Source organism: Micrasema longulum, unplaced genomic scaffold, assembly GCF_059751315.1.
Source record: "Micrasema longulum isolate JH-2025_06_02 unplaced genomic scaffold, ASM5975131v1 h1tg002286l, whole genome shotgun sequence".
NCBI lineage: Eukaryota > Metazoa > Arthropoda > Insecta > Trichoptera > Brachycentridae > Micrasema > Micrasema longulum.
In genome coordinates, this window is record NW_028279442.1 from 49,849 (window position 1) to 70,368 (window position 20,520).

Below are 20,520 nucleotides of genomic sequence, written 5' to 3' on the forward strand. Positions count from 1 at the left end.
ACGTCAACAGATGGAAGAAGTGAAGGAATATAGAGGTTCAAGTATAGGCAGAATGGTGAATGTTACACAGTGTATAAAGTGGCCACTTAAACCAGCTAATGACAGGTCATAAGCCCTGTGGATGCCTAGACTTACATATTACCCTCTTTAAAAAGTTCTTCATCTCTGTTGTAATATGTTAAAAAAATATGACTCTTAAAATCATAATTCTTCTTTAGTTTTTATTTGTTATTGCGTTAATTGTGTTTCTATCTTGGCATAAGGTTAGATTGTTCCTGTACACTGTAAGTGCATATAAAATAAAATTAATAACAGACAAAATACAACATATACAATACAACGTATCGACTTTTTCTCCGCCACATTTTAAATGTTTTTTGTTTTGTTTTAAAAAAACATGCAACCAATGAATATTTATTATTTAATCACGCTGCGCGTGCTGTTTCTAATCTGAATATAATTAAAATATTTAACAAGTCCATGCAAAAGTGTCGAGTGGTTTAATACTTGTAACTTATAATTCAGTGTTCGTAAGATATTTTTAGCAATCATAAAAAAAACATTTTAATTTATGCCTGAAAATCTATTAATCTATAATAATATGTGTTTTCAGCAAGTGTCAATACTAAAATTTATTTCAACAGAGAGGGAAAACATTTTTGAGGAGGAATATAGAAGTCCGAACATGTACATTGGCTGGTTTAAATGGCCGCTTTATTGTGTAACATTCTCCATTCTGCATTTGTTTAAACATCCACTTATTTCACACAAGTCGACAGATGGAAGAGTTGTCCCTATCGGAATTGGGAAAATTAAATTGAGGGCCACAGACAAATGTTTATGTTAATATAGGCGTTGACAGCAGTAAATGTAAATTCTAAGAAAATGCAATATTTTGTTAACAAAAAATATTAATAAAAAAAAAGAAATGTGGATGTTTAAACATAGGCAGAATGGTGTAGTTACACAGTGCGTAAAGGGGCCACTTAAACCAGCTAAAGACAGTTCACATATGACCTGTAAATTCCAATACAGTAAATGTTACTTTTTTTATTATAAACCTTTATTTAACACAAAAATATACATAAAGAAATAAAAAAAAATAACAATTCAGGATTAACTTGCCAAAAAAGAGTAAGACTCTTGTGTTTGTATTATATAATATTCACAATTCTGCATATGTTTAAACATTCACATTTCCTCAACTCCCTCATCTTTCGACTTTTGTCAGTAGTAAAAGAGCTGAAACCTTTATTGATGTGGATGAGATTCTTCTGGCTGAATTATTTTTACAAAAATAAAAAAATCGGAAGATTAAAAAAAAAACATGGTGTAAATTATAAACATCGTGAGGCTGTGAATTTTTTCGGGCTGTCTTACAAATACCGTAGTACTCTGCGGAACATTAATGTTTTATTTTTTAAACGTTTTTCTATTGTGGCATTTATGGAATCGGCCTCTATTTGGGTGTGCCCTTTTTCCAAATATTTCTGCTCAATCTTCCAAATTTTGGAGTTCATAGCTGCATTGAGTAGAGCATTAGACATCACATACTTTATATTTTGATACGTACAACCATCACTGTACAAAATAATCTTATTGCTTCTAAGTGGAATATTTAGTGATATTTTATCAATTTCGAAAATGTAAAATATTGAAGCAAACTTTTCGGCATTTAGGCCACTTTCTAAATCGTTCTATAAATGACAAATAACAACTTTTTTATTCATTATTCTTTTTTCATAATTTTTGTATTCAAATTAAAAATGCAAAAATTTTGCCCGATTTTCATCAATTTTATTTAATTCGACATCAGATAAATTTCCAATTTGACTTATGAACGTGATGGAGTTTGGAGGTTTTTATTTTTTCTGTTATCATCTTAAACTATTTCACGCATTTTCGAGGTTTTCACCGAAGATGTAAAATAATTTAAACTTTAATATGGCGTTCAAATCTCATTTTCGGAGAAATTTAAGAGTTGCGAGTTTTACTGTCTGGGGTGACGATGTTCTTAAATAACAAAATGTGGCTTCCTGTCTTACAACCGGCTGGCAAAAAAAACAGCCAAAATTTGACAAAAATGTGGCTGCAACGACAAGCATTGAGGCACCTTAATGGTAACAAGCTCGTTTTTGTCAGTTAAAAAAAAGTTAAAAAAAATATAAAGTAGACTTTTTAGTTTGTTCTTTTCTGTGGTTGTATGAAATTATATATATTACATTAATTGAAAACCTATTTTATTAAATACATGAACCCAGAGTCCCACATATAAGGTTTTCATTCTTCTTTTTGCTCACCCGTTAAATTCATTATTTGTTAATTAGCCCGTTCTTACCCTTCATTTGATAACTTAAAATAAAATAATATGAATGATGAAAATGGATTATAAATAGAAAATTATTTTCACCTTTTTTAAAAATTATTATCGGTAATCTTTTTGATTGTGGTTTAAATTTCGCGTTTGAAGAAACATACACATTTATAACATTATACTTGCATATTCTGTGCGGAGGTTATTATCGCCCTCCGCTTTAGGCCTGATTTAACAACGAATGAGTTCTCTTAAGTGTCAATTTTTCTTACACCAGCTATTGCCAGTTTTTAAGCCTCTCCATCCATAATATTTTTCTCCGTCTCTGTAAAGATCTATTCGACATTCATTTGTATTCAGATTGGAAACCTCTGATTACGGTGTGCCTTATTATTCTGTACTATGCGACACATAATTTCAAACGCTGAAGATAATGCTGGCACAATACAATATTATTTGTGTATGTGTTCAGTGGTGCCGTCACAATGTACAAATAAATATAGGTGGCCGTTCATTGGGTATGACATTCAAGGACACCCCGGTCGTGACCGCTATTAAAGCAGCGTGTACCGAAATTGTATTCTAATATAATACAAACACTGATCGGCCCACAAGGGAATGGGGAACTAGCCACTGGCTACGTAACCAGGGTTGCCGACCTGACCGGATTACCCGGAATCGTCCAGGAATTGTAGTCGCTATCCGGAGAATTTCGGTTGCATATCAAGTGTTTTGGAAGATGTGAACCGTCGTATTTTATTTTTCAAAAATATTTACACAATAGTCTTAAAATTAAAGTCCCGCTGAATTGAAAGCATACAACACGTCAGCAGGTTCTTATATATTGCTTCGATTTTTCATACTTAACCTACATTCATCATAATTTATTTGAAAAACAATACATACTATACCATACCATATTTTATTATCTTATTAAACATTAAAAACTATCATTAATACTCTCATTAACCATAATTTGAGCAGATGTCTCACTCCTGTATTTAACTCATTATTCTTAATATTAATATTAATTAATTACTCAGAACTAATAACAGATTTCCACAAAGTATACAAAGTTAGTGAAAAATTATATTACATATCAAATAAATACATATAAGTTTATACATATAAAAATGTTATTTTCATGTACTCGTAAATATTTTCAATAATCAAAGAATTTTTTAATATTTATTTTAAGAACATCAAGTTACTGTAAATTGGGCGGGATTAGGACAAGAATGCTTGAATATACATATTTATTATTATAATGTCTACTTATAATGATAAATCATCATGTAGAAGTTATCCTTGTAAATGCTTCTGTGTTATAAGTTCCCTGAAACTACGTATGCACGTATACACGATTAATAAATAAATATGTTTTTTGCTCTTCGGTAAGAGTATTTTTCTCTACGATTTTCATAGTTTCGCTCACGGAATTTCCCCTTCTGTAATTTTAGACTCGCATCTGTGTTGCCAATGTATATCTATGCATAATTACTGGCGGATGAGGAAACAATGGCGAGGTTTTCGTATAAACCGGAATCGCCACAATTGGCAACCCTGTAGCCCTGTAGGTAGTAGGTAGGGGACGGACGCGGACGACGAGATCGTTTTACGTAACCGCGGTAATGTCAACGTGATATTGTTCGCAGATCACCATCCATCGCAAAGTTTTCACTTTATTATCTAGAGAGAATCGATAAACCGGGATTTTATGAACCTGTCTGGAATATGATAAGAATCCTCGGATGGATACCAATCCTTTTGGGAACTAAGAAGGCCACGTACTCTATTAGTTTATCCATCGATCTTCTCTTTAAAACTTCTAGATCTTGAGATTTTGAAGGTCAAAAGGAACATAGCGTTTCTTCCGAAGTCCTTTGGGCCGATTGCACCATAAAAAGTTAAGCTAATATGTTGGATTATTATTATTACTAATTTATACATACCATTTTTGATGTTCAATAATAATTATTATTGCGCCTTTCGTCGAATGGGCAAATGAGTAATTTCTAAGCCATTTTGTTAATTACTGACTTAAAACTTTTTTAAACCTGACTTTATTGGTGGAACTAAAGGAGAGCGTAACTCCAATTCGATAAAATACTACCATAATAATAAAAAAAAAATTTTTGGAATAGTAGATTTGATTTGTTTAAGTTGAGATCTTTTTTTCATATTATGTCGGTAAAAAGGTTTTGATTATTAATGTTCTAAAACAAAAGACAATCCCTTGTTAATTTTCAGAAATTATATATTCGATTAGCCTTTAGAAAAAATATTAAATGAATCTGTTTTTAAGGATCTAACAACACCAGACGTCTTTGCTCCATTATTAAATTCTCCATTTTGTTTTTTTGGTATGTGGTATCCTGTTCGTTTAAAGGTCAAAAGGAACATTCATCTTCTTTGAAGGGTTTCGAGCTTGATTAAAACGATCTTATACAAATTCTGGCATTTTGGAGCGTATTTGGTTTCATGTATCTTGTGGTTACTTGAGAGTCAACTGAAACGAACCATTAATTATTATCTCCGTGAGTAAAACCAATACTGTTAATGGTTTCCATACTGTCCATGGGAATAATTATTAGTCTGCAATAAGTCTTACCAAGGGAAGATATACCTTTTAATTTTATACATTTTATTGTTCAAGCATGTTGTATTTTTGTTCATTCGTTGATTTATTTGTTTTAGATGTTTCCTGTAAAACTGGGGGCTTATTGTCACAATTTTTTACTTACAAACCGATAAAGTTTAACCCTTGTGTCGATATTATGTCACATGAGAATAAAGAATAAACGACTTGATATATCTCTCTTATTAAAAAAAAATATGAAGTCGTGTTTTGCTATAACAGGTCTACATTACATTATTATTTTTATAAATAATGCTAAATAGATTGTTAAACTCTAAATAGTGTATATTATGTATTGTGTCAATTTTTGTTTTTGAATACCTGTACTTCAAAATGTGTCGCAATTTGATTAATTTACCGAATTAAAAGAACCGTTTCTAGAGAAATTTTATAGCACAACAATCAATATCTCATGTTCGTTGAGTAGGTGCCTAATTCGTATTACCTATCGAACGAATAGAGGTAAATAAAAAAGTGGATATTAAAAATCAAATATGTGTGTGCAAATAATTAAATTACCGGTCTTTAATGGGAAGGAGGAATGAAATAAAACACAATGGAAAATTATCCTACTTGATGCAACATTAAGGTAAACCATTTTTGATAAGGAATTATCAAAGTCGTGCGTAAACTTCCATATTCCCTTCTCAATTTTTTTTTCAAATTTAGATCTTAATCGCTCCCCAGAGAGGGAATCCAGCATGTCTACAAACATTTGGACAGACTCAAAACACTGTTGAAAATTAGCGTGTTTAAATAAAATAGTGCATAAGGCACTGCATTAGTACTGCGATTGCATCGTATCCAGTGAATCAAGGCTAGACGATCAGTATTTTTTCAAGTGCCAGTTCAGACTGATTTATTCTAATATTTTACGTCGATCTTTTTGAGAATCGAACCCGGGACCTCAGGGATACTAGGAAAACGTAGTAACCTGTACATTACGAGGCGGTCTCATTTCCACCCAATATCCTTTTCCAGGACTTTTAAATGGGAATAATCGTGTCCAAAGCACTTGTCATGTCGTTAAGGGTTAAGGGCCTCATTTACAAACGATATCTTTACCGGTACATATCAAGATAGTATAAAGTAAAACCGGTATTTAAGTACGAAAATGTGCATATTTGTATAAATATAAAGTATCTTCGTCGATTACCTGTAATCAAACATGTTAAGAAAAACATATTGCATGCATATTCTATTTTTCAAACAGAAAATGTAATTTTACTTTGTAAATAAAATTGAAGATAAATGTTAACTTCCCACTGTAATTCAGGCCCTGGTTCGATTTCACATACAAAACTGTATTATCACTGATCAAATCGATTTTATCAGTTATTTCATGCAATCATGAAACTCTGTTTCCGAAAATTGATATTGTAAAAAACGCAAAAAAAGGCTCTTATAGTACTGTTTAACACAATTATTCACCAGAAAATGAGACATTTATACTTTTTTCATGAACAACATCAAATGAATAATTTTTTTATTCGATCAATTTACATTGATCAATTTGTCCCATCTCTAACGTTTTTGCAAAATGATATAATCTTGTAAGAACGTCGTTAATAATTAGGTTTATTTTAGTTTTAAAGCTGATTTTATATGTTAATGTTGATTTATGTTTCAAGCATTGTATTAAAAAAATAAATTAACACGCCAGATACAAATTATTTTTCGTGTGTCAAGATAAATAACTCCTTTGACGTTACTACAAAGTTATGTCGTCACTTTTTCTGACAACTGTCATTCTAATCATGTTACATTTTAAGGAATATAGTATCGATGTAAGACTTTTTTTTTTCCAAAACGCCATTGACGATTCTAAACATTATGCTTAGGATCTAATCTTCGCTAAGTAATATAGTTTATTTTTATTCTGTACTTAATAGTAATTCTATGATTATAACTAAATTTTGTTTGTATTCTCGCGGTTAGCAAAGTCCGCATGAATCATTGTAATCTGTAATGTGCATTTTGTCTCGTTAATTGTTGCTCAGTGGCTCAGTGGACCATAACTAAGCATGACATTACGTTATATAATAAAAAAATAATTTATTATCGATTGCAGTACAAAATCGGCAGCAATATTTTGAGTATGTTTAAAAATATTATACTTGAGTTAATCGTCCGGGTTATTTGCACCAAAAATTTTTCACTGTTAACAATTATTCAACTCTTTTAAACTTATTTTTAACTTAACTTTTTGCAATACACTAGCCTCAACTGAAGTGTACTCTAAAGACTTTATTATATTTTTCGTTGCGTTTTTGTCGAAATGGACAGAGTGAGTTGCTTGCAAAAATGAAGATAAAACTTACAGGCCAGTAGCTCAATCACATATAAATATCGACGTGCTTAAAAACATGCTAATCATTTGAGCGATCACAATGAACAATAATGAACATGCTTAAGCTATCGCAGTCATAAGTCGACGCGTGTGTAATCTTTATTTCAACGCTCGTGTCGGTTTGTTTTTTGTTTTCCTCGTAAATAAATACAGTTAATTGACGGAACATCGGCGTTTAATTTAAAAAATAATACAATATATTGCATTTGCAAAATAGTAAGGAGTCTCTAATACAAAAAAGTTAAAATTAAATTGCAATTACTATGGGGACTGCTTTTCTTGACATTTGGCTTGCCAACCGCCGGCTAAATGCACTAAATAGCATGGTAAATAATAAAAAAATAAATAAAAATAGCAGTTTTGGAATATTTTCCATATTTACACCTGTGAAATTCAAATATGTAATTGCGCAGGATTATACGTCGTGAAACGTAAATTTTTTGACATTCAATATTAGTTGTTCACGGATGTTCCATTGTGATCGCGAATACGATAAATAACCATGGTGAGAAATCGTTATCACGTCGCTTACTAGCACGTTGGTAGTTATTTGTGATTGAGCTACTGGAGGCCCAATTACAGTGGTGAATTGTATACCGTGCTGTAAATGCTGAATCGAACCCAGAACTTTCCATGTGTGAGTCGAGTGTATTAACCACTACATCACGGAGGCCGCCACGGAGACAGTGTATTGAAATATTTGATAAATCGCAGAACTCATTGTTTATAGGTAGGTAGTAGATGTTCATAAATAACTCGTTTCATTTGATATTTTACAGACAGTCGTTTTACCCTTTTAAAACTTTATTAAACACTTTAAAGTGTTTTAACGCTCAGCATTAGAATTTTTCTCTGTAGGAGTTTATATTATGCTAAATCTGTCATAGGGTCAAAGCACCAGTAAATGACCACCCCCCCAGTAAATGACCATTGGTTTTACATATAATAAGAATTGTTACATGTGTCCAGTCAAAAAACTTTTAACACTAGAAACTATGACAAAAGCAGTAGGCGGACACATCTTTTGGTAAGAAACAAATCTATCAGTTTTGAACTGTGAGTTGTCAAAAGGTAATAGTGCGTCTTCCCGTTATAGTTCTGAGATTGATAGTGTTTTTATAAGGAAAGGTGTGGTAAGTGTTTTATTTGATGCTATTTCTTATGCAATTCTTTGATATATCCATATTCTAATGTGTTAGGGTGTTTTATAATGTTATGATGTAACTAAATCTGAGTATTATTTTTACTGGGGTGGTAGTGGTCATTCACTGGTGATTCTGCTATTGTTTTAGAGTAATATCAATTATAATTGTAATATAAAAAAGTAAAAGTACTTAGAAAAATTAATGTGTTTTTTATTGTTTTCTTTTCATTTGTACGCTTAAATAATGAATTTTATACCTTTAATGTGGATTTCATTACAAGCTGAACCTTAAACGGTCATTCATTGGTGCTTTGACCCTATAATATATAACTTTTTAGTGTTATTTTTGTTTCGTTTTATGTTCACATGTAACATGTATACGTATACGCCGCTCTAATATAACAATGCAGCTTGAATTCATTACATGGATTTCTCCGTTTTTGGTAGTTAAGTGGGATAACTCTGCCTTTTTACGGCAACTGTTTACTACCGTCTATTTATCTTTGTTAAGAGTTATTTCATTTCGTTTTTTATAAGTTATGTCGGCATATCCTCTCCCCGCATTCCTTCCGCCGAGGTCCCCCCTCTCGGGAGAGTTTTGACCTGCCTCAAGGTTGTGATAATAACAATGTTATGTTAATACAACTTGAACAGGTTTAGTCCGAAGGATTTCGTAAGTTATAACTTGTTATCTCATATTTCATATTACTACATTCATTTCGCGATACGCGGCAAATAAAATAAATTAATGCTTATTTTAATGGGTCTCTGAGATGGTTTGGTCATGTAGAACGAATGGACGACAAAAGAATGGTAAAACAAGTATATATGGCGAAAATGAACGGTAACGTGAGACGAGGACGACCAAGGAAGACGTGGCATGACCACGCTTCTCATCGCTCCTCATCCTATGTTTTCGGCGAAAACTTTGAAGTAGGTGCCAACAATTATATTTGACTCACTCATTTCTCTTAAAATGGATGTGTAGCCTTTATTGAATATCCCTGCAGCAATGTAGGCTGAGATTTCAATGATTTTATTTTTGATTTTGAATATCATCAACTTTTCTGCTCGCTCAAATTTAAAATACATATTTGGTCATAATATTCATAATTACAATACGCGTTATTCAAGGAATCTTCATGTGTCTTATGTTTTGCTTAACAAAGTTTGGCAGTAGGTCCTTGGAAAATATTGGCCATTCCGAATATAATAAACTGCCTGATGAGCTAAGATACGAAAAACTGAATAAAAAATCCAGAAGTGTTGCAATTAAAAAATATTTCCAAATCTTTTTGATATTGATAATTATTAATGTAGTTTATATAAGATGGTGTTTTATGTTTCTTATACAGTAATGTTTTCTTTTTATTTCGGATGTATTAATTTGTATGATATTATGTATTGTCATAAAAATGTTTTTTGTTATGTACGGTCCCAAATGAGTTTTAAATAACTCCTGTTAGTACAATATGTAATTTTTGTATTATATGTTTTATTAATAATAAAAATATAAAAAAAAGAAAAAAAATATGCTAGTGCTTCAAAGATAATCGCCTAACTGTTTCATTAAACTTATTAGCATTTTGGGTATGGCCACCTTAGTATCTTTCAAGTAAATCATTCCTGGATAAATATTTATAAATTGGTAAGAGATGCTGTTTAATCTCGTCGCTAAGTAATGAAGTAAGTTAAGATCTTCAAGCTTTGGATCTTTTTTTAATGCGATAACTTTCTGAAGCTAGTCGGGCAGTTTTCATGACTCGGCTATTCTTTTGTTGAGAAAATATGATTATATGTAGCCATTTCATATTTTCATCACTATTTACGTTTCTCTTTATACTCAAACCGTAGTATTTTGTGTCAACCGCACACGACAAACTTTCCAGCTAAACTAACTCTAATGCTCGGACAACGTGCATTTAGTTTACCGCAGTTTTACGCTACATATATATGTAATGTCTTACCAATACCTAATGCAATGTAACGGTACTTTAGTCAATGCCCTGCCAAAACGTACAATAAAGGATTATACAAAGGTATTGTGAAAGAAAGGTTGCTCCACCCTAAGCGCTCCGGCAACCTGCCTCGCTCGTATACGGTATAACTGATAGCTATAACTCCGTTAATATTTAATCTTTCAATTTTTTCTCTTTCCAGTATACTCTCAATACATTATACTTTCGAAATATGACGAAAAAAATAGTTTTTTTGAAAATTGTAAAGGGTTTGCTCTCTTTAAGGATGAGCAAAATCGATAGGAATACCCTCGGTCTTGTTTTAGGGTAAGTTTTCATTTATTTATTCAGATATTTAGAACATTACAGAAAAAAGACCCAATTCATTCTAAACACAATAATATATCACAAATTACCGTAGATAGGTATTAAAATAATATAACAAAATGTAAAAAGAAAAATTAAAAGTTAGAAAGTGCCTTCCTAAGGGAAGGCCCACTGTCGTGAAATATGTCGACATTCGAGGCGATGCGATTAAGTAGCAAGATTGCTCTACCAACCAGCATTGGCAGGTTGGTTCTGCATCGTGGTAGGTAAAATAATCGATGCTGTCTTTGTCGAAGATAGTTATCAGGCACGAAGAGACCTACATCCATCAGAATTTCTGACTTATGTATGCGACCACCAATCACCTGGAAAAAGTGAACACCCAAATGAACGTGAAAGTTGAGGTAGTGCTTTCGTAAAAGAGGATGTGTGTTATATGAGTACATGCATTTAATAGTAAATAGGAACATAATTAGATCAATAATCTAATAATCTATAGGTAACAGGTATGAATATAACTGGATCAATAATCTAATAATCTATAGGTACCAGGTATGAATTTTATATACAGCACATTTTAAATGGTTCTTTCTTTTATCATATTCACTCATATTCTTCGTGTTTATGTTGAGTATTATGTAACTTTTGTGTTTAAATTATAGCTCTTTGACTGTATAATTATTAGTTTAAAGGTGATTCACTCTAGGAAATATCGTCATAAAATATTCAAAGGTTAAAGGCTATTCTAAATTGCTCGCTACTGTATTTATTCATTAACTGTGTAAATTAATGTTTAGTACTTTTATGTCATCCATTTAAAAGAAAAACTGCAATAGGAACTGTTTATCACCGAATGCCATTTTATTTATATAAAGTAAGGAGTGCTATACCATAAATTAACTGGTGTTACTGTGAAAATACAGTACGCAATTACGTAAGGATGCTGAAATCAAAAGAGTACGATGTAAATAATATTATACTGTGATGTTCGTGCCAGAATAATTATAAAATATGGTGTAATGGCTCCTCTCCCAACTTGTCAAAACATTTCGTTTTAGAACATAAGAGAGTCATTACATTATTTAAAGCGTCATTACCTTAAAACGGAAAAGTTATAATCTATCATCGTTTGGTGGACCCCGAGCCGTGGTGTGGTGTCTAAAACACTCGCCTTCCTCAAGTGTGTTCCGTGTTCGATTCTTGGTGAGATTTCAATAATTGAAAATGCGATTTTTCTTAACTCTGCCCGGTCTGAGTTGTAATTACCACTGTAATCGATCCTAAAATGGTAAAAAAAAACATTCATGAAATCTGAAACCCAAACATACGGTTTAATGTTCCAAACTCGCATTGAAATTCAGTTGTCGTCGGCTTTCGTCAGTTATGAAAAGCAAAATTAAATGAGACAGGTGGGTTAATATACGTTACACCATTTGCCTGGATTTAAATATCAGCGTATTGGAAAACCACTATGTTGGTAATGGATTCAAACTTATGAAGCATAAAATATACACTATAAGCAATGTAAGCATGTTCAACGGAGCAAAATTGTCGACAAAATGGCGTGTCATAGTTCTTGGGGGATGTTTTAACGATTTTCCATACAAAAATATACACATCTCTTTACTCTTGAAGGGATATTTGGCACATATAAATTTTAACACACTGTAGTGATGTGCTTTTCCTGAGAGATTATTTTTTTACGAAACTATCCTCTTTATATTGATAGCTTAAAACCGTATTTAAAATTTAGTTTATTTTCGTCTCTAAGATTTTTCAGAAGCGTGAAATTTTCACCTCAGAGCACCACAATAGCGGAGGACCTTGTTACGTTTCTAAAGAGTACCTTTAATCATTTTTAGGAAACAAAGGTGAGTTTCGAAAAGTCTATTCCGACTCTTTACCGAAACTTTCTCTCATGTAACTATGTTATTGGTTCCGTTTTATCCATAGAAGGCGGAGCAAAAAAAAAAATTGTAAAAGGCAGTAAAAAATATGATAGTATGGGAAAAAACATTTATTAAAAAAATAAATAAAATTTAAACTCACGGATACATATGTTATGTTATAAACTATTTATAAATACGAGTATATATACACATATATGTATATATTTATAATGTGATTAAAATTTACCTGCTGGTTTTGAAATTTTCTTGAAATATATTTTAAGGGAGTAAAAATCATCATGCCTTATCTACACCCGGTGGTGCATAGACAGTATAGACACTGCATTGGTTAAGTAAATGCAGTGTTTCACGATCGCCTGTTACAGGAACGCCGATGATCAGTCTTGCGCATCAGGTACCAGTTCAGGAATTTTGCAGTGTAAAACCACCTGTAAACAAATGTTTCATGTTGACCTTTCCAGAAATCGAACCCAGGACCTTAACCATGGTAGGCAACCGTGCTTACCACTACACTTTGAGGCGTGCTCTCCGCTCAAATGTATTTTTTAGTGTTTTTACCTGAAAATAGCCATCGAGTTGAAAATACTTGTCTAAGATTCTTGTATTCACTCACAGAACTGTATTCTTCACCCACCCTGATACTAACAATAGTCAAATACGCAAAACATTTTTGTGTAAATTGCACCGGAAAAGATATTTTTTAATCAATTTCATGGACCTACATATATATTTTTTAGTTCAGAAATCGTCCTTAAATTTTCGATTGTTTTAATTTTTCACACTTAATCAATGAGCTTAACAAGTTCCTGTGTTTAAGGATGTAGCTTCATCTATCAAAATACCCCAAATTAGTTGGGTACGTTATCAATTATAGTTATCTATACCTTATTTAATTGTTTTTTGCATTCTTTAATAACAACACATATGTAATTATACGTTTGAACAGCCTCCAAACAACTTGACATATGTTTTGTGTTTAATTTCCAGTGTTTTTAAAACTGTAACCAAGTGATATTTCGATTAAATTTATTGTTGAATAATCATTTTTTTATTAACGGCCGTAGCCAATTTGTACAACATTTATAACATATTGAAAAAATATATATTATTAAAGTAAAAGGAAAGCCTAGTTAATAGATATGGTTAAACATAATAAAGGTAAAGCACATTAAATTGAAACACGAAAAGATTTGTGATAAAACAGTGAAACATCATTAGAAAAGTAATAAAATATAAGATATTTTTAAATTCGTAAATCTTACATACATTTTATGATGAACACATATGTACATACATTATGTATGTAGTATTCTGTACGTAGTATTCTATTATCTATGTTATCCAGATGCTAATTCTTAATTGCTTGATAAGTTGGAACGATTGCAGAATATTTTTATTCGTTTTATCTTTAATCTTCGCAAATTCGACCACATAACCGAATATCGCACGCAACTACGCTGGCTCAGTATCAGGCATAGAATAAACATTCACATTCTACCACTTCTTCACAATATTTTAAATAGTCCCACGTCGCCTGTCTATCTGAGAGAGCTCTTCAAACCTCTATCACAGCATGGGCTAACTCTTCGTTCTAGTAACGAGAGACCTTTTGAATACCCCATTCACTGTTCTAATTTTTTGCCTCTTTTTTCACAGTAGTAGCTGCTCGATTATGGAACAATCTACCCACTAATGTCAGAGACGCCCCTTCTTTATTTCCATTTAAATCACGTATGAAATGTCACTTCCCGAATATTTTCATTTTTCCTCTCTTCATAGTATAGTGTAGATATTCAGTAAATTTTTACTTCTTAAAAATAAATATATTTTTATCAGGCACCAGATCTTTGATACCAAAAGAAGGAATGATGAATAGCCTAAAGTATAAAGCTCCATTGGAGCAGCATTTGAGTACAGAACTGAGTAAATGTTGTCCTAATGGTTGGGCTGTATTTCAACAGAACTCAGCTTCTTGTCACGTATCGAAGTTTATGCTTAAGTATTAAGATAACCCTTTCAGGCTGGCCTGGAAATTAACTTGACCTTAACCCTATAGAAAAAATCTAGGATTCAAAAATTGGATTGCACCACCAAGATAAAGATGAGCTGTTATTCAGATGTCGTTTCGAGATGACAGTAAAAATGAAAATTACCGAAGTTTAATTGATTCCATGCCAAAACGTGTTCAGACTGTTATAAAAGCAAAAGGAGGACATACATACTATTAAATAAAAAAAATAATTAATGATTGCACGCCACCTGTAACTTAAAATATTAATAAAAACGTATTTTATGATTACAAGGAATTTCATTCCATCAATTCGCACAATACTATAGTTGTTTTTCAAAGATATTCGGCGTTTTAACGGACCATCTCAAATCTCAATGCGGCAGTTTGTTGCCGCTAATCCTAGACTCTCAGTTTTTCAGTTCGCCCTATAGATAAGATTTATTAATATTAAAAAAATATCAATAATTTCAGATTGGGAATCTAATGTTTAGACCCACGCCTCACTGTCACGGCCTACCATAGGCCAAGGACTAATACGTCGTGTCAAGTATTCACACAATCAACGCCATTGCGTGAAGTTTTTCGTGTTTACAGTCTTTTCGTTGGCAAAAAAATTAAATAAATTTAATACACGCTTAGCGTGCGCAGCGAGTAAAATTCAAAGCAACTTGGCCAATGACCAACGATTTTTTTTGGGTGAAAACGTAAAAACTCATACAACACTGCCAGAGTAACAACTGAAATGTGTATTTACGTTTATTTTTCTTGTTCCTGACACTATTTTATACGCCTTGAATGAAATTAGGAATCCAACATTCTTCCGCCTATGATTTATGTTTGTATTGTAATATTTCAAAAGTCAAAATTATTAGTTTTTTCGCCGGCGTTCAACTGTTTCTTTTGTTTTCCTAACGTTGTATTATTTTAATAAATGTCGCGTTATCTATCGTAAATTATCTGACTCTTACGCGGAAATGTTTATTTAAAACTCCCCGATAAGAGCCACATGTTTATTGCACGAGCAGACAATTTAAATGTTAAAAGGTACATAAATATAAACTCAGGTCACTAAAAAAATCTCCTTTTAATTTTAATGGCACTTTCTTGTTAAATTTAGGATACTGACACTGAATTATATACATGTTAAAAAAAACATCTACGAAGGAAATACTGTAAAAATAGCCTATTTTTATTTTATTTTTTAAGGCTTTAAATATTTTAATAAATAACATAGCTGTTACGTATAATTAATTGAAAATATAAAAAATGGTGAAGTAATGCAATATATTATTGTGTAATGTAATAATATTTTTTTTTATTACTTATACTTTGTTTTTTTGGATTATTATTCTATTGTTTATGTTATAATTTATTTTATTTTGCTGGGTAATTTTTCTTATTGTTAATTATTAAAGCTTAACACGGGCACAGCCTAAAAAGTCCTAATAAGTTCATGAATTTGTAAACAAATGTAATTTTAAATGAATGAATGAATTCATTTAAAAAATCTCAAAGCAAATAAATGGGAGCATTTCTACAAATTGGATTGTTAAGTATTCAGTTGATAAAAAGCTAAACTTAAAATTCATGCTCAATAATTAATGTATTCGATTGTAAATAGATATGAATTTGGATTCCGAAACCGTTTCGACAACTCAGAGTATTACTCGAATCAATGATTTCAAATTAAAATATAAATTTGTTGCAAAAAAGAAGGAAAACATTATGTAAAATGGCCACTTAAACCAGCCAATGACGGGTCATAAGCCCTGTAAATGCCTCGACTTCCATATTCCCTTCTCAAAAATGTTTTCCCTCTCGGTTGCAACAAATGTATATCTAAATAACTCAAGAGGGAGAAAACCGTTGTTGAAATTAAAATCTCCAGCGATGTGATTCAGATGAGCGCGTTAGCTTCAAATCTTTAAGCTATGAGTGGGGTGTTTTTTTCCGAGTAAGATATCTGATTTCCCATTAATCTTAAAATGTGTTTTACGATTTTCAGAAAATAAATATGTTCTAGATTTTTCCGAATCATGTATTTTATCATCGTTATTAAATAAGCAATGATGACAATACATATTCATATTGGTTTCGTCTCAAAGTTTCACTTTTTTCTAATCGATTTAACTATATTTTTCCATCAAAACACATATTTTTATTAAAAGCGTTTATAAATGTGATACCGTTTTTTTTCATTTACGACCGTGGCTAATTTGTTTATAAGCTCACAAATGTCTTATTTTTTTCAAAAATAACAGTATCCTCTTTACTTGGCACTACAAAATAAAAATACTAAATAAATTACTCAAATTTTCATGAGAATTTTTTATTTTTCAACTAAATTCTTGTTATCATTTTGATTAAAATTTATTTGGAAATTAAACCGTTTTTCTCTATTATACATAGGTTTTAAAGCATTTTGTTATTTTAAAAAGAACCCATAATAAAAAAGTTCTTTATAATTATATAAGTTTATTGTGAAGATACTAGAAAACCGGTACATGTAAAAATATTGGTTTGAAAAAATATGCAAAAAAATATTAAATTGTATTATAAGATTATGCTAGTGGTACAAATAAGTAGTCATTGAATTTATAGCCAATAAGAAATCATCTCTTAAGTCTGTAGTCTCTTCGTGGGCGTGGGTGGGTAAAGTTCTCGTATGTTTTGTACGCTGGTATCGCTCTAGACGTCACAGAAGCCTGGCCAAATTAATAGTCATGAAAAAATTAGCATAAAAAACCATGATGAAATTTAAAATTATAACAATACTAGCTAATAGGTATTATCGTGAAATATTAATTTTGCAAATAATATATTTCGCCTTATAAAAACTCCATAATTTAATGTTTTCATTTACAAAATTCATTGCTCAAAAAACACTGTTTTTTTAAGTTGGTATGGAAATTGTGTCATAGCTCTTTGATTTTACTTGTATCTGTTGGTAAGGCTTAGACTTGGACGGAGTTATAATCGCCTTTGCCGGCTCATCGGAAAATCATCGGATTTATGAAGTTTTTATTGAGGGAACACCTGCGGCATAATATTATGTTATATGCACATAATATTCTCATCAATAACATCAAATAATCTAACATAATATATGAACTATACCTGCAAACATTCTACTAACGTTTTCTCACTTTGAGTGTCACACGTGTATTTTCACAAAGGTATCTTTTTACGCGGAAATTCAAGCATTGCAGTTGATTATTTCGCTTAATTATAAACCGATTTAAAATAAAAGTTACAGACAGTCTCGTGTTTTTTGTAAGATTTTTTTTGATATTGTTTTTTTTGTGATAATAACTTATGATAAAATTTCTTAATAAAATTTCATTCATTAGCACCCCAAGTAGAAATACGTTAATGAGGGAAAATTGCGACAAAGCATCATAAATGGTTGAATCATTTGAAGTATACACGCCAGGAACGGACTCATTAACAAATAACGGATTTTACAAGAGAGGAAAAAGATGAATAAAAACCTTATTTACGGGACTCTGGGTTTGTGTATTTAATAAAATGAGCTGTCGTTAATGTAGCATATATTTAACCATACAATCACAGAAAATAACAAACAAAGATGTCTACTTTAGATTTTTTTTAACTTCTTTTTTGAACCGACAAAAACGAGCTTGTTGTAGCAATTGTCGTACTTTGCTGTTTTTTGCCAGCCGTTTGCAAGACAAAAAGCCAAATTTTGTTATTTTAGAATATTATATTTTATTGAACTTATTCACGAGAAACAAATGGCAAAATTGCAATGAGCCCGTTTTAGCAGTGTACCCTTCATATCATAACTCAAGCAATGCTGTGAAAGAAGATCAATTTAGCGCACCAAAAATACGTAATCGGATGCTAAGCCAATTAATTTCTCACGTGAATAAAGTTACATAAGTAAAAGAAGAAATAATATTTGCCATCACTACTTTTTTTTACTCGTTTTTCATTTGAATATGCTATTAACATACCTTGACCCGAGAGGGCGATATTGTCCTACGTGCCAGCTAGAATCCGAATCCAAAGCCTGCTCTGTTACATTTTGTTCAGCTGATATTTGCAGACATCTTGGCGACTTTATGACAGTTATGAGCGATCTTTTGAGCCGCGTAATTATTTTGCCGTCAATTAGCGTTGCCAGATTATATGGTTGGCATCCTTTACACTTTACAGGACGTTGAAAAAATGTAACGATGTTGATAATAGAAAATGTACTTCATAATATCAGTTAATACAATACTTACTTTAAAAACATCTAAAACAATAATCTTGAAGTCGGAAAATCCACTATATTAAAACTTAGTAAGCATAATAAATATAAGATGTTACGTTAAACAAGTTTATATATATATATATATATATATATATATATATATATATATATATATATATATATATATATAGTTGGATAATTTATAAAGCGCCATTTTTGTGAAAATCACCTCAAGGGCGCTGTACAATTAATAAACATCCCAGTACGTCTTGCAGCTACAGAGCGCATGGACGGTTGGGATTCTAGTTCCTCGTTTTCAATTAAGATCAATCAAAAATTATAATAGATAGGAGCTAGATTACAGGACGTCTTGCAGCTACAGAGCGCATAGACAGTTAGAAATTTAGCTCCCATTTACACATTTAAAAAATTGACAAATAAATAAATAAAATAGTGTATTACAAAATAATAATAATATGAATAGTAAAAAGGAGTAAGATTACAACACGCCTTGCTGCTACTAAGCGCATAGACGATTGGAATTTTAGACCCCGTTTACAAAATTAAGGTATTTTAAAGTTGATATATTAAAGCTAGATAACCAATCATCGTGCAGCTACAAAGCGCATGGATGAGAGGAATTCCAGCAAAGTTAAAACAATATCAATAAATTTACAAAAAATAGAGTATAGTAGTAAATTGGTCAAGTGTTCATAACAAGAAGTAAGCAATAAAAAACTAAATAAATCAAACACTGTTTCAACTCCATGGTTAACAAAGGGAGATAGATGTCCGAAGAGAAGCTTTTGTAGACAGTAGGTAGATATCGCCGCCATGTGGCCCGCTGGCTAGTTAGGTAGATAGTTTCTGGAAACGCACGTGTGTAGTACTATTATGCCTTTTGTTCCAATGACTTGGTGTCCATTTTGGTCCGTATTATTTCGTTTTATGAGACGCAACATTCCTGTTCAAATTCACTTCTTTACATGAATATTACACAAACGCGTGTATAAGCGGTTTGATTTATAATTTTGTATATTATTAGAAGGCAGATATTTGAAATATTATGTATTTATCAATAAATGTCAGTTCACTTTTAGTAGCACTGTTGTAATTTTTTAATTATGGGTGTAGTGTTCTAAATAGCAAAATGTAGGTACTTTCGCGTCAAAAACTGATAGTTTGTCTTCGTTTCTTGTGCAAATAATTTATGTGTATTATTTATGTATTCAGCTTGTAAATTTAGAATGTTACATACATTTATTCAAAATATTATGTTAAAAGCCAAAAAAAATGTTTTTAACTTAAATTAATCTATAATCCTATTTTATATATTATTATTAACTTATTATTTAGCTAAACAAAGCATTTCGTTCGAAAAGTTGAGACGCTTCCAGCTTTCATGAGATTTTCCAGCACCTCACTAAGCATTTTCAAACCTTATAGTAGGTAAAGGTTATTTTGAGTTCCAATCAGTCTCACCATTTTATTGCAATATGTTCGGTTCATGATGTAAACTGTATTGGTTAGCACGTTTAGCTGCCATACATGAGGTCTCGGGTTAGATTCCCGGCAAGACCGACAATTTTTTTTTTAATGCACCGCATTTGGTAGACTAATATAGTGCCCTTTGTGTCATGAGCTAGGAT

General features: G+C 31.5%; 1 protein-coding gene and 1 pseudogene across 1 annotated transcript in view; one reads left to right on the forward strand and one right to left on the reverse strand.

Annotated features, from left to right (window-relative positions):
• Positions 1–20,520, forward strand: part of Reph (Regulator of eph expression) — a gene marked incomplete at its 3' end in the record, with an annotated part of 94,959 nt that overhangs the window by 26,303 nt on the left and 48,136 nt on the right. The window lies entirely within an intron of this gene.
• LOC148272570 (uncharacterized) lies at positions 6,906–13,127 on the reverse strand (annotated as a pseudogene).